A 13,950-nucleotide genomic window follows, 5' to 3' on the forward strand; every position below is an offset into this window, starting at 1 on the left:
TTCACCAAAAAAGATATTCATATGGCAAATAAGCATATGAAAAGATGCTCAAACTCTTAAGCCATTAGAGAACTGAAAATCAAATCTACAATGAGATAACACTATATACCTAGCAGAATGGCTAAACATTTAAAAAATGTATAATAATACCAAGTTCTGGGGAAGATGTGGAGCAACTGGAACTTGTACTGGTGGGAATGCAAAATGACACAGGAAGTTTGGAAAAGCTTGGTACTCATTCCCACTCCTAGGCATTTACCCTATAGAAATGAATATTTATGTTCACACCACACCAGTACTTGTAAGTTTATAGAAATTTTATTCATAATTGCCCAAACTGGAAACATCTCACATGTCCATCAATTAGTGAATGGATAAAAAACTGTGGTACATTCATGCAATGAAATATAACAATAAAAAGGAATAAACTAATAATTCTCATAACATGGATGGATCTTAAATGCATTTCACTAAGTGAAAGAAACCAGACCAAAATATCTACATATTGCATGACCTCTGGAAAGGGAAAAACCATAGGGATGGAAAACAAATCAGTGGTTTTCAGGGATTGGTAAAGGGGAAAGAGGTTTACAACAAAAAGAAAAATTGAGAGAAAGTATTAGTAATAAAACGGTTTTTGAATGATACTAAAGTAGTATATATACATGATTATACTTGTCAAAACTCATAGAAATGGGGTGCTTGGGTGACTCAATGGGTTAAGCATAGGTCTTCAGTTCAGGTCATGATCTAAGGGTCCTGGGATGGAGCCAGCCTCTCTCACCCCATCCCCTACCCGGTGGAGAGTCTGCTTTTCCCTCTGCCCCTCCCCATTGCTCCTGCGTGCTCTCAAAAAAGTAAAATCTTAAAAAAAAAATAACCATAGGACTATGAATCAGGGCTGAATTTTACTGTATGTAAATTACAAATAAAGATCTCTAATAGAACAGATATGTATTTTTACCTATTCAATGAGCAGAGATTTATGAAAAGAGAGAAAGGTCATATTTTGATGAATGTGTAGAGAAATACACACATTTATACACCACTGATGGGAATATAATTTGTACAACTATATTGGGGGCAAATCAACATCTTTCAGATGCCCAAATAATGGTCTCATCACTGAAACTCAGTAATTCCAATTCTAGAAATTTACTGCAAAGAAATAATTAAGAATGTACATAATGATTAATGTACAATGTTTATTACATTTTATAGGCAAAATTGGTAATATGCAAAATGTCCGGGAGCATGTAATCATCTACCTAAATTTTGTTAGATCCATATGAAATGTTATGTAACACTTAATACTGTGTTTTCAAAGGATGCTAATGACATGGAAATACACTGTTGATTTTCAAATGAAAAAAGATGGAGAACAACATACACAGTATGATGTCAATTTTGCTTTAAAATTATACACCTAAAACTAATATAACACTGTATACGAACTGGAATTAAAATAAAAACTTAAAAGGAAACATACTCAAATGCTGAGTTGTTTTCTAGGTTATAAGATTATAGGTGTTCTTTATTTTTTAATTTACACCTCTGATTTTTCAACAATGATCATGTTACTTCTATCATCAAGAAAATAAGTATTTTTAAAATTCTGAAACAACAAACAAGCCCAGTCCAATCTAGCCAAGTCCATGATCTTTTCTGTTGCCATCTTTACTTAGAAGACCACACTGTTGTCCCCTGGATGCTTGTTGTCCTCTTGTTTCTTCAAGTACTGGACTCATACTACAGATGAACACCTGTCAAAGCAAGAGAGTGGAAGTATCTCTCCAAGAGCATGAAACTTCTATGTTAATACTGGCCTAGTCAGCACACAAGCTGAGATTAGTGTCAATCTCCATGACCTATATAGGGAACAGATGCTTTTAAAAGCTGTGATGCCCATATGACATAACTGGAAGTTCCCCTTTTTAAAAAAAAAAAAAAGATTTTATTTATTTATTCATGAGAGACACAGAGAAGGCAGAGACATAGGGAGAGGGAGAAGCAGGCTCCTCGCAGGGAGCCTGATGTGGGACTCGATCCCAGAACTCTAGGATCACGCCCTGAGCCAAAGGTAGATGCTCAACTGCTGAGCCACCCAGGAGTCCCAAGTTCCCCTCTTCTAAATCTCTTCTATGAAAGAATCTTTTATGACTTGTCTCCAAAGCAGCTCTTCTTGTTAGATATTCTATCATGCTCTAGGGATTGACAAATAACAGGTCTAAGGGTTGACCTTTCATTGTACTGTTTCCTTATAGCTGCCTTACCAGGTGTTTGGAGTTGCCTAGAACCACTGTGCCCTCTGCCCCTACCCCATCCATCCTAGATGAAAAAATCCGAGCTATTTGATACTATTTGTGCTATGTCCTCTGTCCTCAACTCCTTTAAAACTCTGTCACTGATCCAGAGATTTCTAAGTTGCAAACCTTGTTCTGGGTTATTTCTTAATAGGGGTCACAACAGAAATCTTCACAAAGGCAGCTGTACCTGAGAAGAGAGCTTGGCAGAGACTCTCACACCAAGAGCAATGGAAGTAGTGCAACAACTCATCTTTAATCAACCTTAAAAACTGGTTTATGAAGCAAATCTCAGGGCCTCCTCCAGGGACATAAAGGATTTTATGACCTCCCTCACTTTTCTCCCCTCTCTCCATTACTAAGGGTAATAAGGAGTTCATTCCTATCTTCACTCACAAACATCAGAGATCTCAGGTTTGCTTCCTTCATTAATGTAGGTTTCTAGGTTCAGTTATCTACTAAAATGTCAAATTTCTATTACTCCAGTATGGTATTTCACAGCCTTCTTCTCTCTCCTTATATCCAGAGAAAAACATGGGTGCCACTCCAAACACTCACTGAGGCTTCATTTACTCTTTCACAACAAGGCTCCTCCCAGATGATGGCTGCTACAGATGGCCTGAGGAAAGGAAAAGAAAAAAAAAAACACCTGCTGAAATCATCAGGGTGGGCAGGGAATATAATGTGGTTAATGAGAGCAAGGAGTGTGCAGAAGGGGGGCAGAAGAGTAGGCCCATCTACTAGTATTTTGTAATCAGCTGAGACATCAGGATTAAGTCCTGGGGTCCATAGGGTTACTGGCCTTGGCTACAGCTTCTCCAGTAGCTGCCATGATAGCAGGTGGGAGTGGGTATTAGGCTGATTAACATTAGTATTCCCCAACTGCAGAGGCAAGTATGACAAATTCAATCCCAATTCTAGTATTCATGACTCTCTGGGTCTTAAGAGATGGAAGAAGGAAGTGCTAATGAAAGAGAGTGATTCCTAATAGCATATACGGAGGCCAGAAAAGTGCCAGTGGAAGGACAGAGTATGGCTTGGTTTGCTGTCATCAGTGATCTCTTAGTCAAGGAGCTGAAGGAAAAAGAAATAATATGAGTGCATGCATAGGGGTTACTTTCAAGTCAATCGACTGTCTTTAGTCCATGAAGCTGGGGTCTTATTGCTGAAACCCAAACTCCTCCCTGGTGGCCTATATTCTAGCAATGGAGATCCAACCATTTTTGACTACTGAAACCTAACAAAGCAAGCCTCATATCTTATTTTAGGTATTTTTTTCCTGTGAAAATGGAGTACTCTTTATGGGAAGGGACAGTTCATATATGCACACACAGTACAATTGCTGAACAGAGAAAGTAGCTGAGGGGGCCAAGCAAGTGAAAGTGAAAGGAGCGACCTGTGGTCTGGAGAGTCTCAAGAGAATGATCCTTCTGTTGAGTCATGCTTTGTGAAGCTGAGATGAAGACAGGCGGTAGTCATTCTCCACGTCCTTCCTTTTCTTCTGCCTCGCACAAAGTCTTCTACCAGATCCTCCTAAGGAATAAATATAAAGCAGACCCCACAGGAGGGGATGGGCTGTCTGAGGGCCTGCCTGGTCATTCTATCACAGTGGCTCTAAACCTTCATTGAAATATTGACTCATGAAGACTATAACTAAAGAACAATGACTACATGAAATGTCACAGGGTTCATAGGACTCTCTTCTCCTACACTTGGCCTTCAAAGTCCTAAGGGACATCTCTCTGCATCAATCTCCAGCCCTCCTTTGCAAAGGCACAGCTGATATCTACAGTATGTCCACAAAACTGGATGTATCCTGACTTTAGAGTGGCTTTCACCAAGTGGTTTTGTTTTTCCCCCATCGATGCGAGCTTTCTTTCATCTATCCTTTATCTTAAAAGCTCAATTAGATAACCAGACGGTCTTGTCCTACTTCATCAATATGTGTGTTTTTAAAGTGTTGTGCCTGTTTTTTCCTAAAGGACAGTACCAGCATCCTCCTCAACTCAGCGACTCAGAAGCCAAAGTTCATTATGGAACGGCCAACACAAGCTTGTACCATGTAATAAAGTAAGGTCAAGGTCAGGGAAAATTTTGATCCTAAAGAAACCTTTTTGGGTCACATCAAGCTGACTAGTCTGCTGAGATATGACCACAGCATTCCATCAGTTCTAAGGGCCAGCAGCTCCCCTAGCTGTCCCTGCTTGGGACTGCTGCTCATTCTCTCACACCTGCTAGGTGACAGACCCAAAAGGGGTAAATGGATTAGCACAGGGCAAGGTGCTGAGGATACAGCAGGCACTCACTCAGTAAAGGAGGGGATCATTTTAGCTGGGCATTCTGCAAGCCCACACTGCAATGCAATGTGCAAATCATAATTTTTGTAACTTCTAGTAATCCCTACCACCCTTCTGTGGCTCACACTAATATCTCACTACACCCTTTCTTCTTTTGCATCTGCACAGCTGCCATGAGCCAACCTCTAATCATTCCTCAGTCACTGAAGCCTATTATATCTGGCCCACAGCATCCATTCCCAGCCCAGCTTCTGCTATAATCCTAGGTCACTTCAATATTTATATAACTGACCATCTGACATCCTAGCTTTGCAAGTGTCTTGACCATTCCCATTTTGAGATCTCAAGGTTTCAAAATCCACTCTCTGATCGTAGGTCCTATTATTCCAATTTTCCAACCATTCAACACCCATCTTGATCACATTAAGTCCTCTTTTTATTCACAGACTTTGAGCTCACTTCTGACCTAATTGCCTTACACATATAGTCTGGATTTTCAAATTCATTTCTGTGTAATCCCTCTCTCGCTAGCTGTCTACTCCTCAAACAGTATAGGTCAGTCCTAGGCAAACAAGTTTACTTGTGACAATGGCCTAAAACCACTTTATTATAATTTCTTGAGTTTCTAATCAAGTTTCAAGCTAGTTTCTCACTTAAACTGAATATATAAGTTGATATAATAGTACCTCACTTTAACATACCAAAAGGCCCAACTCCAGCCTTTTGGTCCGAATATTCCTTAGACTCTGGTTTGTCTCCAAAATCCTGTCGCTGGTCAGCTTTCTCTCCATCATTCACCTCCACAATTACAAATCTTTAACACCCTTATTAGGTACTCTTCCTAACTCCTATCCCTATGCTCCAGTGAGGAGGTAATTTCTTTCAACTAAGGCTATTATTCCTCTCTACCCATATTTTAGAGCCATAGGTTTCACCCTCCCAACCCACATCACCTCTCAGGATCTTATTCCATTTGTTACCAGCTTTCTCTCCCACATCTACGAGGACTCCCTTTCTCAGTTCTTCCTGCCCCAAAGTCTGCAATTTTCTCCCACAGTAAAGGGGAAACTTATATGACTCACTGTAGCACCCTGATGGAATCATTTAACTTGTATTCTAGTTGTCACTTCTTCTAACAGAAAGAAGGCTTCTCATGGAATAAGAATAATTAATCATATGAAATAAGAAAAGAAATATGAGCCTGTTGGGTGGTGAACGGAAAGGGGAGGCCTACCTGTCAGTGTAGGTAAGGGGATAGCTGAGGTAAAGTTGAAAGGGGAAACTGTGAATACCAGCCACAGGAGCAAACCCCAGACTGTGAGGATGAAGTTTCTGATCAATGATCATTTTGGTCCTACCCAAGGAGCAACCAGCAGCAACTGTAGTAGTAGTAGTAGTAGTAGTAGTAGTAGTAGTAGTAGCAGCAGCCATGCAACGTCTGCAAGTAGCCAAGACTAAAATGCAGGCATAGAAACAGAGTATTTCATGGAAAACATAATATCAAATATGACATATATGTGGCACTTGTGCAGCTACTCCCCCTCCTCCCACCCTCAGCAAACATCATTGATCAGTTATAACTCTCTTTCACACTGAACTGACACCTGGCTTCAGAATCCTTTTTATAAAACATAATCAAGGCAGGTGATACCAATCGATTGGAGATGGTACTTGAGAAGAAGTATATTTGCTATCCTTACACTACACAGAAAAGTCCTCAGCAAAAGGATTAGAAGATAGGAGTAATGAAGCTTCAGGAGAAAGCATACTGAAGACAGCTTGGACGTTGTAGGCAACTGGCGGGGAAAAGCTGAGCCCATGGAGATCACAGAGCAGGCGCCCAATTAATGTCTGTTGATGATTCATTTTTTCATTCAACAAACATTTAATGAGGCCTACAATGTGCACGGGATTAGGCACCGAATACAAAGATGAATAAGGCACTGTCCTTGCCTGTAAGGAATTTAGAGTCTGGTAGACGAGAGCCATAGCCACGGACAATGATAATACAACCTGATAAGTGCTAGGACACTTAGCAGGTTGTATTATATCCATCCGAGTAGGATTTCTTCAGAAGAGCACAACTCCAGGTTGAGGTTGGATCCATGCAGTCCTCCCAGCCACCAGGGCCTGCTGTTGTTTCTGTCACATGGTGAGTATCCCAAGAACTAACAATGATAGCTATAATTTATAGAGTGCTTACGACATACACTTTACTAATATCCTCAAAGAAACCCTGCAAATTAATTATTTTATTAGATAAAGAAACTGAGGTTCAATGAGGTTAAGTAACATGCCTTAGATCACACAGCTAGTAAGTAGTTGAGTCGGGTTTCAAGTCCAGTTTTGACCAACTCCAAAGCATTTTTCTACATTTTTAGGATAACCTTTATTCAGGTGTAACACAACTTTTCAACAGGTTTCTATTTGGAAATAAGAGCAAAGGCAATAGATTAGTGATCAGGGCATGGACAAAATTCATCTGGTTTTCCAACCTATTTGGCAGAGGAGAAAAAGAAGGCAGAGAATTGACTTCATACTAGCATACCATTGAAAACCTTCATGTCAGTTAGTTTTCCTTTCTTTCTCAAACCCCAGGAGCTTTGTTGACAATGTAAAATATAAGCACCTCTAGTTAACTATCTTCTTTTAATCCTTGTCATGGTCAACATCATTATCAGCAGCAACTATAGTTGATAGAGCATTTAGCATATTTCAGACTTGTTCAAAGCAATTTACACAAGTAATCCCATTAAATCTTTATACCCACCCCCTCAAATCATCGCAAAAAATGATTATTACTCCTATTTAAATAAGACAAAGGACAGTTCCAGAGTGGTGAAAAACCATGCTTGACACCACACTGGTGAATGTAAGAGCAAATCTGAGTCTAGGCTATTTAAGTCCCAAGGCCCAAACTCTTACTGTCCTGCTTTGCTGTCCTACTCAGAGCTTCCTCTCCCAACCCTTCTTCCCTGACTGCCCTCTGTGATGGCTACTTACACAAGGTCGACTGAAAATACATAAGGTCTACTCAAATATAGTCTCCTATTAATCATTCTAATCAGAAATCCATTCTCTGAATCCCCAAGGCCACTATTCTGAACCTAGGTGGAGAATTTTCCAAAGGACATGTTCATACTGCTTTGAAAAAAGAGGAAATAAACACAACATGTACAGATTTTTGATCAGTGAATAGATTTTGCTTAGAGGTGTAACCATAAGTACTGTGAAATCCCCTAAGCAAAATAAAACAATTGAGACAGTAACAATGAGGGCCATTTCTTCCCTTGAGTGGGTTTTAGAGATAAAAGCCTCCACTTTGACTTTGGGTAACATGTGATAGAGAGGGCTGCTACTGATGAGAAGGACCAGGAACTAAGTGATCCTATTAGAAGTCTGCAGCTATTCAGATGTCTGAGAATCAACTTTTCATATATAGCTACCATCCCAAAAGGAAAGTTGCAAAAATGGTAGTTAAGCCCTGGTCCAAAAGAAATCAATAGCGATGCCTATCTAAAAAACATGAAAGGATTTCTCATCAAGGCCAGGGATGGAGGTAGGTGAATGCACATTCTCCAGAGTCTGAGAGGCTTAATTTCCCCCTCTATTAATTTTCTCATGTTCTATTATGTCCACATTTTTATAGCCTCTCATTAAGAGGTTATATCCTTTTCTCCACTCCCATTCCTTCTGGCCTTAGATCATGTATCATCTTAACCCTACTACGGTATCCTTCTAACTAAGCTCCCTGTCCAGATCTGAAAATCTTCCAGAACACACTATATAGCACTTCCAGAGTGACCATCAAAAGCATCTCCTACTTAAACACTCAAAATGGGATCTGCATTTCATGGAATACTACGTAAGGATCTATTGTCAGCCTACATTTCTAACCTAATTTCAAGAACTACTTGTAGTTCCCCCAGTTCATCATTCTATTTCCAATGTCCACGACTTTGCTTAAAAGGACCTTCCTTCCCTGTTTTCTTCCTGGTCAAGCTTTACTTCTTTTAAGTACCCACTTAAGCTAATTATTTCCTTCAACCTCTGGCATCTCCAAACTAAATCAAATGATTTCTCTTCTCAACCCCATAGTATCTTGTACATACCTCCATTGCAGAGCATACCATACTGTTGTAATTATCTGTGCACACGTCGAACTCTCTCACTAGACTAAGAACTCCTGAGGGCAGGGACTGTGTCTAAGTCCGTCTCCATATCCCCATCATCTAGCACAGTGCCTGGCAGCTCAAAATGCAGCAGAGAGAAGAAACTGAAGATGCAGGAGAGAGAACAATAAAACAATTATTTTTTTGAGTTGGGGTACAATACAAATAAACTGATTAAGTTGAAGCTGTAAAAAAACATATTTCAGCTCAATACTGCACAGAGCTCTTCAAAGAAGAAACAAGCTGACTTAGGAAGAAGTTCCCCATTGCTAACTGTGCTGACCCACAGGCGAAATTTAAGGCCATTTTGGGGCATATTTTAAAAGAATTTGAATTAGGATCAAAGTGAAATAAGCCGGTTTGGTTCTGAGGCTTTTAAGGTCCTTCCATTCCTGAGGTTCTAAATCTGCAACCTTATACCATATTGAAGAGAGCCATTACGCTGAGCCTACCTCATAGACCCAAGGGGGACTGGTGGCTCCCAGAATCATGGCAAGGGCTGAGGCTTCATTCCCATCCATACTAGACTGATTGCAAACTAACAACATAACACATTCTCTCGTGCCCTGCTTCCCAGGTGTCCATTGAACCTGGAGCAGGCCTAGCAAGAAGGATCTCATGACCCAAAGTATCTTCCACAACCTGCTCTCTAAAGCCTTACGTTTTCTCCTTAAACCTTAGTGCCTTTGATTAATGTTTGTTAAAATGCCATTTAATCTAATGTGGTGAGTTGGCATTCATCATGTGTATACTAAACGACAGATAATAGCAACACAATCCCTTCTGTACTCCCACCCCCAGAAATCATCTAGCCTGACCTTTTCCTTCCTCCAACACAAATCAAAGAATACGCACAAAATACACTGATTTTTAATTCTTGTTCTCAGTTTCCTCAACTGCAAAATATGGAGATTGTATTGAATGGTCTCCCAGATCCTTCTTACCCCAAAGAAACTCAAAGAGTTTCTAAACCTATGTTTTTCCACTTATAAAATAAACACGTGAAGTCTGTTCTTCCAAATTCACAAAATTTTTATAAGGGCCAAATAAAACCATATTTCTGAAAGGTTTCTAGGTCCTATACAAATTTAAGGAATTACTCCTGTAAATTAAGATATACTGGAGGAGATATATTGTAAATTAAGATGTACTAGAGAAGTAAACTCTGCCATTCATTTAATGAGTTATCTTAACAAATTTATTCTACCTCTCTGGGATACCTCAGAGACTTGTAGTGATGATTAAATGGGAACATGTAAAGTAGGCACACAATAATACTCAGTTTCAATTGTCCTTATTGAAATAGTCAGAATGCCAGAAATAAATGTGACCTTTAGTGCATGCAATCCAACCTCTCATTACAATGCAGGAAGATTCTCAAATTCCATTCCAAGTCGTCATAGAAACCACTAGATATCACTTCCAAGAATATTTTCATCTTTGGATGGCTCCTAAATCTGATTATCCATTAACTAGTACTGCCTTCAAAAGCAGCCAAAATCAACTATTCCTGACTCTATAAAAGATCTGAAAACAGATGCCCAAAGTCTTTATTTTGGACGTATTGTCTCCCACAATCTAAATAGCACTAATTCCTATAATGCTTCTCATGGATATTATCCAAGCTCAAATCCCTCTCAGAATTCCAGATGTTCTCTAGCTCCCTTTTGGAGGGTGCTATTAAAATTGAAACAGAACCATCAAGTGGAATAGGACTCTTACCTCTCTGATTCTAAACTTTTGTAGTGAGAACACAAGTTAGCCTTATACTGGAGGGCATAATGGTCTTCAGTGGATACATATCCTGTATACAATGGACACTGAGTTCCCAGAAGCTTGCAGGATGGAGGAAGCACTTCTAAATGGGAAAGAAGAGGGTCAAAGGGATGCTGACAGCACTAAAAATAAATGGCTTACTACATCATTTCCCTATTATTAGAAATCACCTCTGTAATTAATACAAAACCAGGATATGGAACATTATCAATAATTCAGACTCCTAGGGCCACATGGAAGAAATGTTACCATCATATCAAAAACTACATTTTGTATGACCTTTTATACTGAAGAATCTAGTCTATGCAGATGACATCTTCTGTACTTTTCTCAAAAGAACCTCAGTTCCTAGGACATCTGCCTATTTCTTTCAGAAACTAGGAAAAATATTGAAGATAATAAGTGTAATAGACACACATTAATTATTTAAGACCTGAATAAAAGGAGAAATATACCACATTCATGTATTAGAAGATTATAAAGATGACAGCTCTTCAAAAATTAATCTGTGCCATTCCAACTGCAATTCTAATGGTATTCATGGTGAGGACTTGACAAGTTGTTTCTAAAGGTCTCCTGGAAGAATAAGCACATGAAGATAAAGACAATTTTTAAAAAAATTAGTGTACCATACTAATCACAATGTGATAAAATATACCTTAAATATAATTTTATATGTAATTATAAAGATATATAAGCTTACATATTATATGCTTATATATAATACATACATAATTATATAACACATATGTCATGTATCTATGAGGTAGTTCAGACCAGTAATGAAATTCTTAACATGAAGAATCATAGTAAATAACTATTGGGTCAGAAAAGAAATGTAAATTATGATCAAACACACTTAACAAACAACAAAACAAAAACACCACTTTTGAGATTCAGCCAGTACTACATAGAGCCTTATGTTCCCTTATTTATTAAAAAATAATGAAAAAGAATTACTCAGTAAAGATGACAAGCGTAATGGGAGTTAAAGGTGAAAAGAGGACAGAAAGAATATGTGAATAAATAACAGCCAAAACTTGCCAGATCTGATGAAAAGTATTAATCTATATACATCATGTAAGAAGATCAATGTATACCAAAAGGATAAATTCAAAGACATTCAAATCAAATATAGACTCATAATAATCAAATGGTCAAAGTGACTTCAGAGTCTTGAATGCAACAGAACTACTCATCATATATAATGGATACTACATAAATTTTCATAAACCATAGAGACCAGAAAATAGTGGGATGATTATATTCAAACTACTGAAGGAAAAAGAAAAGAATGCTGACCAAGAATTCTGTATCCAGCAAAACTAATCTTGAGAAATGAGGGAGAAATTATGACATTCCCAGATAAACCAAAATTAAAAACATTCAGTGCTAACAGACATGTCCTACAAGAGATTTATGTTCATGTGTTTACATTGCATACAAATGTAACTTGTATAATAATAACAGCACAAAGAGGGAAGGGAACAAAGATATAGGTGGGGCAAATTTTGTACACAATTGAAATTAACTTGGTGTTAATCTGAAAATAATTATTTTAAGGTAAGATGCTAATTGAAATACCAGAGCAACCATGAAAAAAATGTTAAAAAACACAGTAAAAGAAACAAAGGAATTAAAATGGTAAAGAAGCTTCTTAACATAAAAGGCAGTAGTAGATGAACAGGGAAACAAAAAGACATAAGGCATGTGGAAAACAAATAAGAAAACAGCAGATATCAGTCCTACCTTATTGGTGTATTTAATTATATTAAACATAAATCTGGGCAGCCTGGGTGGCTCAGTGGTTTGGCATCTGCCTTTGCCCCAGGGCGTGATCCTGGAGACCCGGGATCGAGTCTCACATCGAGCTCCCCACATGGAGCCTGCTTCTCCCTCTGCCTGTGTCTCTGCTTCTCTCTCTCTGTCTCTCATGAATAAATAAAATCTTTTTAAAAACCCAAAAAACATAAATCTGCCCCACCCGTGTGTCTCTCATGAATAAATAAGTAAAATCTTTAAAAAATTAAAAAGGAACCAAAAAAAAATTAAAAAGGGATTTTATTAAAATGGAAGGATCAATCCATCAAAAAATATAAGCACCACACACACACACACACACACACACACACACATACACACACACACACCCCTAACAAAAGAGCAACTAAAGTAAGAAAAAAAAAGATGGAAACAAGAAAAAATAGATAATTCAGCAATGGGAGACTAGCTACAGGTTTGTCTTTTATTGTTATGGTTTCAAAAAACCAAATTTAGTTCCCCCGATTTTGTTTTTTTTTTCCTATTCTTTCTTTCGTTTATTTCTATTCCAACTGTATTATTTCCGTCTTCCTGATTCACTTGGTTTAGTGTTCTTTTTAAATTTCTTAAGGAAGTTTGCTTATTGATTGGAGATCTTCATTTTACTACAGGTAGTTACAGCTACAGTATATACAATTACATACTGTTTGTATATATATATGTTTATGGTGCTTATATTTTTGGATGGGATTGATCCTTCCATTTTAATAAAATATCCTTTTTAATTTTTTTTTAATTATTTTTTATTATTATTTATTTATGATAGTCACAGAGAGAGAGAGAGGGGGAGGCAGAGACACAGGCAGAGGGAGAAGCAGGCTCCATGCACCGGGAGCCCGATGTGGGATTCGATCCCGGGTCTCCAGGATCGCGCCCTGGGCCAAAGGCAGGCGCCGAACCGCTGCACCACCCAGGGATCCCCCTTTTTAATTTTTTAAAGATTTTACTTATTTATTCATGAGAGACACACGGGTGGGGCAGATTTATGTTTAATATAGTTAAACATACTGATAAAGTAGGACTGATGTTTGCTGTTTTCCTATTTGTTTTCCACGTGTCTTATGTCTTTTTGTTTCTCTGTTCATCTAGTACTGCCTTTTATGTTAAGTAGTTTCTTTACCATTTTAATTCCTTTGTTTCTTTTTTTTCCCCTTTGTTTCTTTTACTGTGTTTTTTAACATTTTTTTTCATGGTTGTTCATGAAAAAGAGAGGAAAAGCTCAAATAAATATGACCAGGAATAAGAGAGGAGACATTACCAACCTTACAGGAATAAAAGAATCACAAGGAAATACTATAAAAAAGTGTATGCCAATTAGATATCTTAGATGAAATGGGCACATTCCTTGAAAGACACAAACAACTGAATCTGACTCAAGAAGAAAAATTTGAATAGACTATAAAAATACATTAGATAATCAATCCATAAAGTTCCCAAAAGAAGAGTCCTTGAACAGATGGCTTTAATGGTAAATTCAGTGAAACGTTTAAAGATTTAATACCAATCCCTTGCTTAAAGTTCAAAAACATTTTGAGAAGGAAACTTTCCAACTCATTCTATGAGGTCAGTATTAGTCTGATA

General features: G+C 38.0%; 1 long non-coding RNA gene across 10 annotated transcripts in view; it reads right to left on the reverse strand.

The window, feature by feature from the left end:
* Positions 1–302: 302 nt before the first annotated feature.
* Positions 303–13,950, reverse strand: part of LOC121482777 — a 53,291-nt gene continuing 39,643 nt past the window's right edge. For 6 of the 10 annotated variants that reach the window (XR_005985625.1, XR_005985623.1, XR_005985627.1 and 3 more), the window contains 3 exons: positions 11,004–11,124; positions 10,495–10,630; positions 303–8,876 (listed from right to left, as the gene is read on the reverse strand). This is a non-coding gene — a long non-coding RNA (uncharacterized LOC121482777). The remainder of the gene's footprint in view (positions 8,877–10,494; positions 10,631–11,003; positions 11,125–13,950) is intronic. The other 4 variants (XR_005985626.1, XR_005985629.1, XR_005985624.1 and 1 more) reach the window with 4 other exon arrangements.

Source organism: Vulpes lagopus, chromosome X (assembly GCF_018345385.1).
Source record: "Vulpes lagopus strain Blue_001 chromosome X, ASM1834538v1, whole genome shotgun sequence".
Classification (NCBI taxonomy): Eukaryota; Metazoa; Chordata; class Mammalia; order Carnivora; family Canidae; genus Vulpes; species Vulpes lagopus.